This window comes from Coccinella septempunctata, chromosome 3 (assembly GCF_907165205.1).
Source record: "Coccinella septempunctata chromosome 3, icCocSept1.1, whole genome shotgun sequence".
Taxonomy (NCBI): Eukaryota; Metazoa; Arthropoda; class Insecta; order Coleoptera; family Coccinellidae; genus Coccinella; species Coccinella septempunctata.
The window spans coordinates 1,949,125-1,965,083 of NC_058191.1; the positions used below are offsets into that span (position 1 = coordinate 1,949,125).

At 34.7% G+C, this 15,959-nt stretch overlaps 1 protein-coding gene across 4 annotated transcripts in view; it reads left to right on the top strand.

Annotated features, from left to right (window-relative positions):
* The window catches only part of LOC123310223 (fasciclin-2), a 405,219-nt gene that overhangs the window by 171,341 nt on the left and 217,919 nt on the right, over nt 1-15,959 (top strand). The window lies entirely within an intron of this gene.

Sequence of the window (15,959 nt, forward strand, 5' to 3'; positions counted from 1 at the left end):
TCATAAAATCTAATACTTCATGAAATTTATTGCACTAAAATTGATACTAATTAACACATTCGAATTCAGTTTCGACAACCAATCTTCAAAATTGAGAAGAAACAACTATAAACTGAGAAAAAAAAGGATATAATTGAAGAAAATCTCAAAAAATCCCTTTCGAAAATGTCAAAAAAACACCCTGTATATCAAAATTCCTCAAAATTTATTGGATATTCTAAAAAAGCAGAAAATCTTTTTTTTCTCGTACTCCTGTAAGCGATATCAATACTCAATAAACCAAGACAAATCTGAATATTCACATAACACAGTGAACAAAATTTCAAAAAAATTAAAAGTCATTCGGTATTTATTCATTTTAGCAATCTAATTGAATTTTTTTGTTCATAAACGTGAAACCCTACGAAAACAGGGGTCTGATATCTAATGAATGAATGTTATCATTTGAAGTGGTAAAATTGCGCGAAATTATCACAGCTTAAATCAAATACAAATCTTTTCCTTGTGTTTCAAGTTTGCGACCCAAAAAATATGGTCCTGATGAGAGGATCAAATTGAATTATGAAAATTACTTATTATATAATATGGTGTTTTATAAAATTTTGGTTTTTGTTGAAAAATTTAGATTCGAGTGGTTTATTGAGTATTGAAAAGGCATGAATCAGTACGAGAAAGGAGTTTCCTTCTTTTCTCGAATATCTTATCGAATAAAAGAAATTTCGTTAAACAGGGCTTTTTTATCCAATGTCATTTATCGCTATTCTTGTAGCCAGACCTAAAACAAATCACTTGCTATGTAAGTATAAACTAGTTGCTGTGTAGAATAAATTTCAAAATATACAGATATTTCAATAGTAAATTCTTGAGGTCAAAAGAAACACTTTTTCCCTATACCATTCTCTCCTATATCTATAGCCCTAATAAAAGTATATAGCCATTTAAAGTTTTCACAATTGGGTGTGCCACCCTTGGAAAAACAGTATTACCTTCAGAAAAACTAGCTAAATCTGTGACACTACACATCCGTCGGTCATAATTTTTCAAATATCACAGACTTTTTAATTTTTGAACATCAAATTACTCGAAAACGAGGAAATATAACGTTTGAATATTCATTAGATAGTGTCCTCTCAGCCTAAAGAGTTGTTTTCGTTGAATTTTTGTTATTTTTATGATACGTAATGGCCATACTGAGAAAACTGTAAGACGAGGGTGATATCTTGGGTTCGAAAAAGTTTCATCAAATAAATGAAAACCCATATTCCGGAATTCCTATCATTCGATAAAATCGGTTGTTGGATAGAACTTGAGGCAATATTTCTTATGATTTTTCAACAGCATGTAGATTTTAAAACGAGCCGATTCGGAAAAAATGGCAAAGGAACTCCAAGAATCTTATGTTAATTTGGCAAAATCTTTAAAAAACTTTGTATCCTGATTAAAAAGAGATATACACCCTTTAAATATAATCTCAGTGCCCTCTATCTACCCTCAGCTTACGCTTTAATTCATTTACCAATGAATCGCATTGTATACCAATTGTCTCAATATCACCACAGGTATCTGATGTACTCTCTATAGAAGACTGTGGTATTACCCTCACCCAGCTGTAATGTGAAATTGATTTCTCCTGTTTGATTTTGCATTTTCTGCTTTTTTGTATGCCTTTCATTCTGGCCGTTCGACTCATTTAAGAACTCGTTCCATTGCATACTTTATAACCATTTCTTAGATTGCGGAATTTCATTACAGCCATCAAAGGATCATTTCATCCCCGCCCCCCAAACTTCCTTCATACCTCATCCCGTCTAATAATAATTCCCAATGTTCTCACATCAGCTAAAACCCCGTCAAAGTTTGACGACTTCCATAAGAGCACCACGTGCCGAAAAAGGGGGCATTTCTCTTCGTTACCCCCCCGACACAGGTTTCATCGCGTCAACGGCGCGAAGGGTGCATAAAAATTTCGCGCCGTACGTGCCCGGCGTACAGACGCCGCCCGCGTTGCATTTTGAAGTTTGTCAATATCTCCCCGTCATGCCGAACAACACCCCCACATGAATTCGGGATGCTGTAAACGTCCGTTCAGATAGCGGAGCCAATGAATTTTTTTTCCATCTCGTATGGGATGCGGATGTGAGCTCGTATAAATGTTTGGCAAACGTCCGACTTCAATCTATCGGGATGAGTCGAGATATAGGACCCCCTCGGACTGGTCTTAGATGAGTCGTCCGTTTACTCACTGGATTTTACGTGTTTTTACGATGTCCTGGATGTTGTTGGGTGCGACCTAATGGGACTAGGAAATTCGGGAGTTTCATTGAGGAAGTTATATCGAAGATAAAGCTGAGTTGGCTCAAGCTCGATACACACAGTGTCTATATAATAAAGATGCGGAAAAATTGCAGAAGTCCTGAAAGGGTAGAAATACTTGTAGCATTTTTGAACTTTTGTAATTTTTGGTTGTATGCTACATACATACAATAGACTGATAAAACTAATTTCGCGCAAATCACTATACTCCATTCACATTTATTTTAGCAGTAGGTTGGCCATGAAATAATTTTCTCAAGTTTTTATAACTAGAACGGAGTAAGGTTGCCACTCTTGAAATGTTTTAATGTCGTAACGCCGTTGCAACAACTAATATCAATTTTTATTAGGAAAATGCGGAAAGTGATTGAAAAAGGAGACAGGTTTTCAGGAAGTGCTATTTAGAATGCAGGTCCGCACATTCAAATAGTTATACCCTGATATTCTAAAATCCACAGTACGTCAGACGGTAGCGAACATATTCAATGCAAGGGAATTTATATAATGTTTCATCTGAATCTAAACGACGTATATTTCAGTTGAATATTTCCACAATCAGAAAGATTGTGAATGAAGAGGATGACAAAGAATTTCATTCTATTGGGATACACAAAAAAGTGGTGACATTTGAGAATTTTATGTTTGAGTGAATTAATGCGAAAAGTTTACTACATAATTTTCGATGAATGTCATCGTAGAATAAGTTACCGAAAATTACCGGTGTGAACCTAGCAGACCGTTTCCAGCAGACCGTTCGACGGAAACACCCGAACGCGGTGACCAGTGGCGTACAGCCAAAATTTTATAACACGGAAACTATTCGGCGTAGCATAACCATATTTGGAATGTAGGATCTTTATATCGATGTGATTAACCACACAAAAAATCAGCGACTCGCATAGAGATCCAGGGGGTGATTCGTCATCCCCTAAATTTCAAAATTTTATAACACGGAAACTATTCGTCGGAGCATAACCATATTTGGAATGTAGGATCTTTATATCGATGTGATTAACCACAAAAAAAATCAGCGACTCGCATAGGGATCCAGGGGGTGATTCATCATCCCCTAAATTTCAAAATTTTATAACACGGAAACTATTCGCCGGAGCATAACCATATTTGGTACGTAGGATTGTTATATCGATGTGATCCCTATGCGAGTCGCTGATTTTTTGTGCGATTAATCACATCGATATAAAGATCCTACATTCCAAAAATGGTTATGCTCCGGCGAATAGTTTCCGTGTTATAAAATTTTGAAATTTAGGGGATGACGAATCACCCCCTGGATCCCTATGCGAGTCGCTGATTTTTTGTGTGGTTAATCACATCGATATAAAGATCCTACATTCCGAATATGGTTATGCTCCGGCGAATAGTTTCCGTGTTATAAAATTTTGAAATTTAGGGGATGACGAATCACCCCCTGGATCCCTATGCGAGTCGCTGATTTTTTGTGTGGTTAATCACATCGATATAAAGATCCTACATTCCAAATATGGTTATGCTCCGGCGAGTTTTCGTGTTATAAAATTTTGGCTGTACGCCACTGGTCACCGCGTTCGGGTGTTTCCGTCGAACGGTCTGCTGGAAACGGTTTGCTAGGTCCGAAAATTGATTTTTCTATTTTCATTTAACTTATCCTAAACATTGTTAATGTCTCAAGGTACCAATAAATACCTAATTATTAATATTATATCAATGTATTAAGATAAACAGCCACAAGTTCGAGCCAGTTGTCCTGTTTATTGTTTATTCATGTGATATTTTTGTTTTAAAGTTTTAAGTTCATCTGGACTTGGAACATCCTTTAATTCCTTTTACTTATATTGATGCAAGATGATTTTTGTTGAAGAATTTAACATTCTTGTAATTTTCTGTTAATTCCTTCGGGAGATACCCATTCCTAACTACTGCATCATCTTCGGGTTAATATTTTTGAAATCTACAACTGATTTAACGTATTCAAACTTCAGCCAAAGAAGATAACGAACATTAACTCTCCTCATGCTAGTCCATATTAGGATATTATACTGATCTCTTGTATTTTTCATGTTCGTCACATAATTTCTGAAGAGATCCGACATTGTGATAAAATACGTAATAACAGAAACTTTTACGTAGAACGGGCAATATAGCGTTGATTTAAAACCCAAAAATGTTTTGACAAGCGTCATAACCCCACATTTTCGTATTATACATAGTGAAATGTATCAAATTTCCATGGCCAACCGAGTGCTAAAATAAAAGTGAACGGAGTATAGAAAATGTTCACATTCCAGACAAAATTTCTCGAAGTAAAAGTCAAAATTTTCCAGTTGTTAGTGTTCCACATAAATGATTTAAAACACGTTGTCCATAGGGAATTGATTCATATTTTGAACCTCTCGATTGATTGCAGAACACATTTTAAAATCAGTATGTTATATCTACAATTATTTGACACGAAGTACCTATGCCATCACAACATTTCCCGAGAAAGAACTCGTATTTTTACTCTTGGAATAGTGCATAAAACGTTTATATGTACGTATATTCCTACTTTTCTCTTGATTTTTTTGGGAATAATTCTAATGAAGCAGTACTCACTGACTCAACCAGCTCTTGAGGAGGCCCAGAAATGGATAATCCATCATCACCTATCATTTTACACTGTTTCGTTTTCGAAAACACCAGCAATTAAATTTATATGTGTCAAGTTTGACAATTCAACATTAATACGTTTCCATAGTAAAGGCAATCAATTTCATTGCGAATTTCAAAGCACCATTTATTTATGAATGAAATAATTCGTATTTTTTCAGAATTTATTAATATCTGTCGAATTTTTAACGATTTGCGGAAAAATATCATCTGGACTCTGTGTTGCTAATCTTCACAGTCGTCTATAAATATTAGGCTTCTCTTACCCGGCAAACAATGTACTATTGTGTGACTTTTATGGTCAATTCTTATTGTTTCGGCTCACTGAAACTGAATGATATTTTTTACGTTATTCTTGTTTCATTAGCTTCAACATTAGAAAAAAGCCCCCTCGTTCAAGAATTTACAGGGTGGGCAAAATACGATGGGATTGAATGACAGCTGTGTAACCGTGAGAGCTAGGGAAAAATGGATGGCACGTTTCCGACCTCGATTTCCAAAAGATTTTTAATGGCCAAAACCTCTATCTTTTGTTTTCAGCTCTTTCTACTGGTGCCTCTATTTCGTAAAGTATCAGTGATATCGAAAAACAAATGTTTCATTCTAAAGACATGTAGAATTCAGTGGCGTAGTAAGGGTGATTTTTTCAGTCCGCCACTTCAGTAATATAGTGGTAACTTTCATTTTTTAAATATCCCTATGTTACTTCTACATATTCCAGTCCCATATTTTCTTCTGATTCAGATTATATAATTACCGTCGTGTCTCTGATTGTTCTTTCCATGAAAAAACTCAAAAACTTGTTCGGTTTAGCTGGCAGGTCATTTCATTGATAATATGATAATGATCTTTATGCTTCTAAATTGTGTCAGGTTATTAAATGATACAGGCTTTGCCTTTAGTGGATTTCCTTAGGTTTATGTTTATTATACAGATAATGAAATTGTGAAAACCTTGTAGATTTCAAAGAATAAACCTTATTTTTATTACTAATATGAGAGACTGTGATAATCACTTTCATTCCAGTTATTTGAAAGGTTGAAAAATTTTCCAATATGGAATGAATCACTTTCAGGAAATTTTATAAACCTGTATTCAACTCAATATGTTCCGAAACCTTTTCAACTAAATACCATTACTGCCTTTTCAAACACCTTCACAAATAAGGCTGTGATACTACTAGTAGAGGTTAATTAGTAAATATGAAGTAGTCATGAAAATTCTCATAATTTCCTCAGTTGCCGAGCATCTTCACGAATATACGGAATGAAAGTGATCTCCAAAATCTCTCATAACCTGACACAACATAAGAGCATAAAGTTCATTATCATATTATCTGCCGCTGGCTAACACAAAAAATACACTTATTCTTTCCTTGACTCAGTGAGAACTAATCCCCATTTTCCAGGGTGGGTTTGGCGATTTAGTTAATTGTCTATCGTTCGAAATATCGACCGAGCTCTTGAAAAATTGCCGGCAATTTACTCTCAGGCACGTCCTAATCCACGGAGATGGTTGTGTGCCAACGTCAAAGCACTGGAGCACTTACACCTGGATTTTGGGGTCATAAGCTCAATCGCTTTATGACGTCAATCGATGATGGTATCTATGCAGAGCTTGGGGTTTGGGATTATAAAGAGTAAAAGATATAATCTATGTTGATGTGGAAAGAGGATGAGAATGAAGTGTTTCCTACATATTCTTCATCTGAAAACAATGAAGAGGATGTAAAGAAATGGCAACAATAAACAGATCCTAGAACCCTCGTTCCAGATCTCACTGTAAGCAGAAAAAAAATACATACATAACTTATGTAGGAAAAAGGAGGGTAAGATGACGAAAGTAAGCTTAAAAAATTGAAAAAAAACTGTCATTTGCTCCTGTATCGAAATAAATGCATCGACACGATCATTGGCTGATATCAGTTCTTCACATTTTCAATTTGGATTATATAATGGTTAATATTCTAAATAAAAAAATAGAGATATATCTCCTTTAGTCATATTCGTCATCTTACCCTCCATGGAGGATAAGATGACGATGCTTAGACCTTGAAGTTAAAATTGATATTCGACCTACTCAAACAAAGGTAGATCATACTGTGAAAAAATCGAAAATAGAAAAAAAATTCTTTATTAATCGGCTTAGCTGTAAATTTTTCCTACTTCAATTTTGACTTTGTGGACAATGAGACTTCTAGCATTTCCATCCATAGTCAACAAGACTATGAATGAAATATTTGACTCGGTAGTGTAACTTCCATTAATACTCCTATTACAACTATCTACCTCGATGCAGAGCCCAGTCGACAGCTAATGACCATAATCCTTTTTTATCCTCTTGAAGAGTGACAGCAACATTAATCTAGAGTGTTGAACAATACCCAAATATTCTACCCCATGTTTATCAATCCCCGATCTCCAAACTGCCGAATTTGAATATTCGCTTATCATCAATCATAACTTGACAACATCGCCTCCTTCAATGGGGATGTATAGACAGGCTTTTTGGATATTATTCAGACTCTTATCCTTCGATGTTGCCAAATAACAATGCAATGATGCTGATGAATATAGCAAATATAATTGTCTTTCTCGATACTTTGAAATTCTGAGATTCCCTATAATATCATTCGTTTACCCTGGAACTTTCAGAAGATTCCTTCGCTGTTATAAAATAGGCACTAAAAAATTTTTCAGATTTTCAAGACTTTTATTTTGTTGAGACAAACGATAGCGTCTGTACAAATAAAGAAATTCTGATAAGGTAACGGAATTCATATTTCCATTCATGAATGCACTATTTTCCTATATGAAATCTTGAAACTTGAAATTTATCAAAAAAAAGTAAATTTCAGATGTACAAAGCTATTTTTATGCCATACATAAGATACTTAATACCAATTTGGGACACCTTCAGAAAAATATCCTTTGAAAAAATAAAAATGCTACAAAATAAATTTATAAAAGTCTTGTTCAACTATGATCGATTAACAAATACTACACAAATTCACTCTCATTCGCACATACTTAAATTAAAAAAGGTATTAGAATAAGAACAATATGAATTTATTTTTAAAATCACAAATAAAATGCAAAAGTGCAATACAGAGTATAAATTTACGAAAGATGTTCACGCTCAAACAAAAACACATCGGAACTTATATCAGACAAAAGTAAAAAGCCAAAAAGAGTTGAATAAACTAATTGTACAAGCTTCAAAACTATTTAATAAATTACATGCATCCATAAAATCTGTGAGTTCTATTAGTAAATTTTCTAATCAAGTAAGAGAATACTTACTTACTTACTTACTCACTTAGTTGGTGTAATGTGATGGGACCACTTATTCAATAGAATGTTAAGTTTGATAAAGTTTCGTGTTTTGCTCGAGTTGTTCGCTTCTTTGAGATTTTGTCTTTGATGCAACTGCTATCCCAACAAATGTCAAGTGCGGACGTACAGGGTGTTCCAAATTCGATTCCATTGAGAGGATCTCAGAAACTAGAAGAGCTAGAGCAAAACCGATGACACTTCCCGAGCTGTTATTCAGAAAAACAAAGAATGGTGAAATCCATATCCTCCTGCGATTCTTCGTTCTTGAGTTATTAGCAAAAAAAGAGGTTTGGATGATTTCGAAAAGTTCTCATAACTTTTTTGCATTTGAAGTTACAGATCTGACACTTGAACCTTCTTAGGCACTTTTATACGTAGAATCCACTGACGAGCTCAAAACATTTTCTCAATTCGAATCATTAGGCGAACTTTCGTTTTTCTAAATGCAAACGTTTTTCTAAATGCAAACTTTTATTGAATTTCTTATTTTTGAATTGGAAAGAAATCATCCGTATAGTAGTATAAAAGTGCCTAAGAAAGTTCATATTTCAGATCAGATAGTTCAAGCTATCTAATGATAAATAAATGTTTGTGAATAAAATTATAATCGACATCTAGGTTAGTATGGTATCGTGAGATTTTTCGTCCATTATCTCTGATCTGGCAACATCGCCATTCCATCCCTCAGTGCTCTTCTGTTCGATGTTAATGACGAAGCATCTCGCAGCACAGTTTTATATGAAATCACGTCAACGGAACGCTGCGCGATATTGGTTTTGTTTGGATTGGAATCGCATTTCCTGCGGGGAAAGTTTTCGGGAAAATTGAAACTGAATATGCTGCTGAAAGGGATCGACCCCAACCCCTGGGGCTCTGGACGTGTCAAATAGGAGGAGTGTCTGAGATGTGGTGCACGTGTTTTCTTTTATGGGTAAACACCATGTCTTGAGATGAAAATGGGAAAATCAATGTTTTCTTTGGGTGGGAACTGTAGAGATGAAGTTTTGAGTGTTGTTGGAAAAGCGAAGGAATAATGTTTGCAGAGCTGATGTTGAGGTTTTTTCATATTTGCCGACCGTAAATACGGTTTTATTTTTATTTTTTGGAATGTTGGGTACCAAGCTTGAAATGCCCCTTTCATTGTTTATTTTGAATTTTGGTGTGACACATGTTAGGATTTTATGTTCATCGTGAAAAATTACATGAAAAAAGAAAAATTCTCTTCTTCAAGTATGTCTGAGTTTGTTGATCGATTTTCGATTTCCAAGAAATTCAAGTTTGGATAATTTCATTTGAGTTTGATATATGTACGAGGATGTATTGATATCTAGTTAGCCTAGACCAGTTTCATTCATAAAAAAATATGTATTGCGTTATTAAAAGTGTCATTGTGAAGTTTGAGGTCAAAACAGTAAACCAGAGTTACGCAATAAATTAAAAGAAAGAAGATGTCAACCGAAATTGTGAAAATCGAAAAATTGGAGTATCGAGCCATCATCAAGTACCTACCTGTATTTAGAAGGGTTAAGAGGTAAGCAGATTTACGAAGATATGCCCAATACCCTTGGTGATCAATGTCCTTCGTATATGCGACTGCAAGCTTCAAAAGAGGTAAATTTTCCATTGAAGATGATGACCGATCGGGAAGGCCAGTTTCTGTGTCAGTCCCCGATAATATCGATGCAGTTCATGACATGATTCAATCAGACCGTCGAATTGGGCTGAAAAGGATATCTGAAGCACTGAATATTTCATACGAACGCGTTCATCATATAGTTCACGTCAATTTGGACATGAGAAAAATTGCTGCGAAATGGATCCCCAAATGTTTGAATATTGACCAAAAGCGTGCAAGGGTAGAAGCATCGCGTTCGATCTGTGCTCGATTTGAAAACCATGTAAACTACTTAACCGAATTGTTACTATGGATGAGACTTGGGTACATTTCTACGATCCAGAAACAATGCAACAATCGATGGAATGGCGATACTCTGGTTCTCCAAGACCTAAGAAGTTTCGTGTCCAAAAGTCTGCTTCAGTTTTTTGGAATTACCATGGAGTAATCATGATTGATTTTTTGGATAAGGGTAGAACAATAATGAGAGATTACTATTCGACATTATTGACCACTCTACGGGAAAAAATTAAAGAGAAAAGACGCGTATATCTATCCAAAGGGGTTTTGTTTTTACAGGACAACGCCCCTGTACACAAATCTCATGTTGCCATCCAAAAAATTCGTGTTTTAGGGTTTGAATTACTAGAACATCCCGCCTCATTCACCGGATTTGGCTCCATCATCTCTTACCTCAACTATTTTGATATTGAAATTTTGTTTGGATCTATAGAAGGCTAAGAATTTTTCAGTATATCCACGTATGTTCACTCTAGAACTCATTTATGCCCATGGAATATAAATTCTTTTCTGTTCGGATTTATTCATGTTAAATAATTTTGTTTTTTTCTTCAACTGAGCGACTTGTGTTTCTGGGACACTGTCCTGTTTGTGTTCCTTTGTGTAAATAAATAAATAAGAAAGTACTTCAGAAAGATTAGCGCTGACAATCAATCATGGGAAAACTCTTCGAATCAACACGAATTGTGGGATTCTCCCTTCTCTCCTTGGAAGATATCTGACATCCTAAACCGACAAAGCTTCGTTACGAAGCAGAGGCTCTTCCAAAACTAACCGAGAACTCCTGAATAGCATCTCAATTCCCTTTTTTTCTCTCCCGTCCTTCACGGCCGGAAAATGGGGGCAACGTCTATCCCAATATTGGCCCGGCAGAAACCGCGTTCGATCCTTCCTTATAAACTTCCATCCGAACTAAAATGAAGATCAACTATCTCAATTTCGTGCCCGTCTGTTGGTCCAGCGGAACGGCGCTCGACTTTATCCGAAATTCGGGAAGTATTCCCAACGGATCAGCGGCACTCTTCCTCGCAGCCTGTGTGTGCAATATGTCGGAATAACTATCCGATTTGGGACAGACTTCGAAATCCAATATCCGTGTACGGGATGGGGGGCGGCGGTATCGGCACACTCGGTTGTCGGCGTCGACAGGTTCTTGGGCATAACTTTCGACGGAATGTTTGCATTCGAGGCGGTTTCCTGTGCACGCCGGATGTTTCCGCGGCGTCGAGGTTTTTCGGGTTATTTGCAACCACTTCAAGTTGTCGGCCCTGCCGAGCGCTAGTTTCTGCCGAAAGTTGCACGGATTTCTGCCGTATATTTTTGTTGACTTTCACGTAACCACGATTGAAATTCGCTTATGCAGATTTTTCCTGGCATCTGAATACTTCTATAAATCGACGGACAAGAAATATTTTCAAAAACAAGACTTTATTTATGTGTACATGTGTAGATAGGAACTCATAGGACTTCTATTAATAGTAATCTTTTATCAACTTGTCCCTAGATGTTATGACATATCAATATTTATCAACTCGATAACTTATATTACAGCATCTGCCCTCAAGTCTCTTATGTACCATCTTTTCTCTCCTCTGCACCCTCCGAGACGCCATCGTTCTTTTTTTTTTCCTGGATTTTTCCATTTCTTCTGATGATACGAACCATATACAGGGTGTGGCGTAATGAATGAATAAGATGGAGCCTGCGGGTAGAGGACTCTATGGCCTTGGTTTTCGAGATATTGGAGATTTTCGAAAATTCAAGAGAATTACACCCTTCGCCACTCATTTGCAGGCAAGACTCCAAATGAAGGAATTTTTTCACTGTTTTTTGGATAGTATTCCTGGATAGATGAGCTATCGAATGTAATTCATTATATTTGAGGCGCATGAATAGTTCTTAATGAAAAAAAGATCTAACTCAACTTTTCCGTTTTGCTTATTTTTTTTTCATAAGTTAAACCCAGCGCGGTCTTTTTCTAAAATTTTTCGCAGCTAAAATGAGAAATGCAATCAGAATAAAGCAATTTTCTATAAGGAGGTATAGAGCATGTACTGAAGCTCATGGTGGCCTCTTAGATCATCTTTTGTGAAATTTAATTCAATGCGAATTGTTTATATGCAATAAAGCTATGATTCATTAGAAAGTGTAGACTATAGAGCATGTATCAGAACTCATGGGGGCCAATTTAAACATCATTTGTGAAACTTTATTCAGGGAAACGATATTTTAAAATTGTTATTTTTTCTCGTTTTCTTTTATTATTGAACCCCAACGTTGTGAAATCAATATTTTCAACCCAAACAACACACACACACATATTTAAAACATTTTATAGACCATAGCTCATAGACTTTTAGATGATCTATAAAACATCAGAAAGTATCGAATTTTTAACCTAGATTCGACGGAAAAATGTCCGCGAGATTTACGTTGAAAAGTATCACTTCTTTAGACGTCTATTCGACGTAATTCTAATTATCTCTATAACAAGTACTATTTCTGATATTCTCGAGATTATCCTCATTTGGTATTTTGTTTGATATATAATAGACGTTTGAGGATGTACTTTATTAAAATCACTCGATAACGTTTATATATCATTAGATTTTTGACATTTTTCTTCGATCAACAATCTGATAATATATAGATGATCTGAAAAACATGGACAATCAGGACATCTAAATCATGTAGCACCAAAGATCTTCTTTAGACTTTGGAGCATTGTCTTTATCGTTGAAGAAATCGGATGTCTATTAGAGGAAAGATTATTTATTGAAAAAGATGGTGTTAGTATTCACCTATTTTAGATGATCAAAGATGAACGTCTGTTAGATATTTCTAGAATGACCTTGTATTGTATATACAGTTTTTGTCCTCTAATTGTTGTCAACTTTGGAATTATATTAGGATAATTTGAAGAACGTGTTATTAATGACCTCTTAACTAGACATATTTATTTCACAAGATATGTTTCGAAGAAGGGTCCATGTGAAAGAAAATGGACGTTCCGTAGATTCAAGATCCACATCTTCGAATCATATCTATAAAATCTGACCACTTGAAAATCTACAGATTAGTGATGGGCGAGTTCATATTTATACGGAATGGTTGACAGTTTGTATGGGAGTTGGAAGAGAAAAAACAGGTTCTGATGAATAAATATATTTATAATAAAAAAAAACAAAAATAAATATAATTCAAAAACATAACACAAATTCATAAAATTGGAAAAAACATAATATAAATAGATGAGATTATTGTATATGTGTTTTTATTCCTCTCATATAAGTACCGTTGATTTGCTAGTCGTAACCAGTCTTGAATGGCCCGTTTTATGACAGCATCATTCAAGTCTGCTGGCGTTTCACTTTCGAAGAGAACATGTACAGCCTCTGGAAGCAACATAAATTACAAATAGCTAAATGTTTCTTGATTGAATATCAATTACAAGTTGAGAAAATATGCGAAAAAATATTCTTTTGAAGAAAAGAAAGCGATGAACCAAAACCTGGAGATAGAAATTATAAATCAATAGGATTAAATTTCCGTACTCTTTAGATACCCTGTAGTATTTTTAAGAAATAAAAAACGCTGCTCTAATGAACTCCTATGGATTAATTGATACAGAATTTTCAATTCGAACATCGAAATACGAAAAAACATTCGAATTCTTAAATGATCTAAAAAACATCTAAACATTTCCTCGAAGATTTCAAACTCCGTATATTCAATTATTCGTCAAATTTCAGATTGAATCCTGTTTAGTAAGTACCTACTTATAATAATAAGGGTTACATTATTCAGCAAGTGTTGAGTGAGGTGATTCAAAATTCACTTCTGAATCGATGTCTGAAGATGTCTATCAATAGACTTTTTCAGAAAACCCTCTTCACCAAGTGAATTCTACATAGAAATAGAAACCGCTGCGGTAACGAACTCCTATGGATTAATTGATACAAAATTTTCAATTCTAACATCGAAATACGAAAAAACATCCGAATTCTTAAATGATCTAAAAAACATCTAAACATTTCCTCGAAGATTTCAAACTCCGTATATTCAATTATTCGTCAAATTTCAGATTGAATCCTGTTTTGTTAGTACTTATAATAAGGGTTACATTATGCAGCAAGAGTTTCCTGAGTGAATTGATTCAAAATTCACTTCTGAATCGATGTCTAGAAGATGTGTATCAATAGACTTTTTCAGATAACCGTCTTCACCAAGTAAATTTTACATAGAAATAGAAAACGCTGCTGTATAATGAACTCCTATGGATTAATTGATTCAAAATTTTCAATTCGAACATCGAAATACAAAAAAATATTCGAATTCTTAAATGATCTAAAAAACATCTAAACATTTCCTCGAAGATTTCAACCTCTGTATATTCGATTATTCGTCAAATTTCCGATTGATATTCCTCAGAGGAGCGCATTTTAAATATAATATATACCATTAATAGTACCTATCTAACAAAATAGTATTGACTCGTCAATGGTTATCTAAAAAATATCATTTAATAGACTTTATTAGACGATTGATCTATGAAAAATATTTCTATTTTAAATCTACCTATATCTCAATTTATTGTAGCCAAAAATTCAGGTAAGTATTTGAAAACGATAACTGGATATCATTTTTAACAGAGAGCACAAATCCAAACTAATACCATATCGAAGTAAATGGTATTTTACTATGTTCAAGCAATTTGATTAATGTGTGAAGGGATTACCTGCTGTAACTACCCTAAGTAGAAAATGCACTCACCTTGTTCAATTATTACAGCACAAATCACTAATCAAAAAACGAACACAATCACTAGCCGACTTGACCTTCTTACAAAGAAGGGTTGTATACTAACGGAAATGTTGAATGTTCAAGTTCAAATGGCTATGCACTATGAACTTTAACTCTATTGGCCCATGGCCGGTTCGCGGCTTCTTGCGAATTGCGATGAGAGTTCGCCACCAAGCGATCCAACCCGATCGAAGTTCGTGTCTAGTCCTTCTCATCGCATATCTCTCGACCCTTCAACCAAACACCTATTTTCTGCAAACTCGGAAAAATATCCTTTTTCCTCAAGACTATCAAGAGTATCTTGGGTTAATCAATAGTTTCGTTCGAAATTAATATTTAACATATTGAATTTAGGAGTCAATCATTCTTCACCATTATTGTTTTTGGAATAGGTACCAATATTCATACTCGATTTTCGATTTATATTAAAAAAATTGTCCAATCAGTTTTATCATATGAAAATTTTCACGAATTTCAATATCCTGATACAAAGTCTCCTAGAAAAACATCCCCATCAGTAGGAATACGAATACTTACATGTGCTTTTTAGCATTGATACTTAGATGATAAAACACAATATGAATTTGAAAAATACACTAGGAAGATGTTGATTAGTCCAAAATTTTGGTTTATGAATAATTAATTTCGGAAGTCACTTCAATAGATGACATTGACTTCTTATTATTATTTGGGACACTTGGAATCGTTAAGTTTAAAGACGATCTAGCAATGACAAATCTAGAAGAAATTTATTTGTTCACTGTTTTTCGACCATTTTACTTAGATGTTTTATATATTTAATCTAGGCGTCTAAACAAAGTCAGATATTGATGTGTCATATCGATATGGTATATGATATCTATTTCCCGTCTGAAAACTAATTTCATCATGATTATAAAATTAAGATATCCAATAAACGTTTTTTCAATATATGGTCTTCTTTGAAG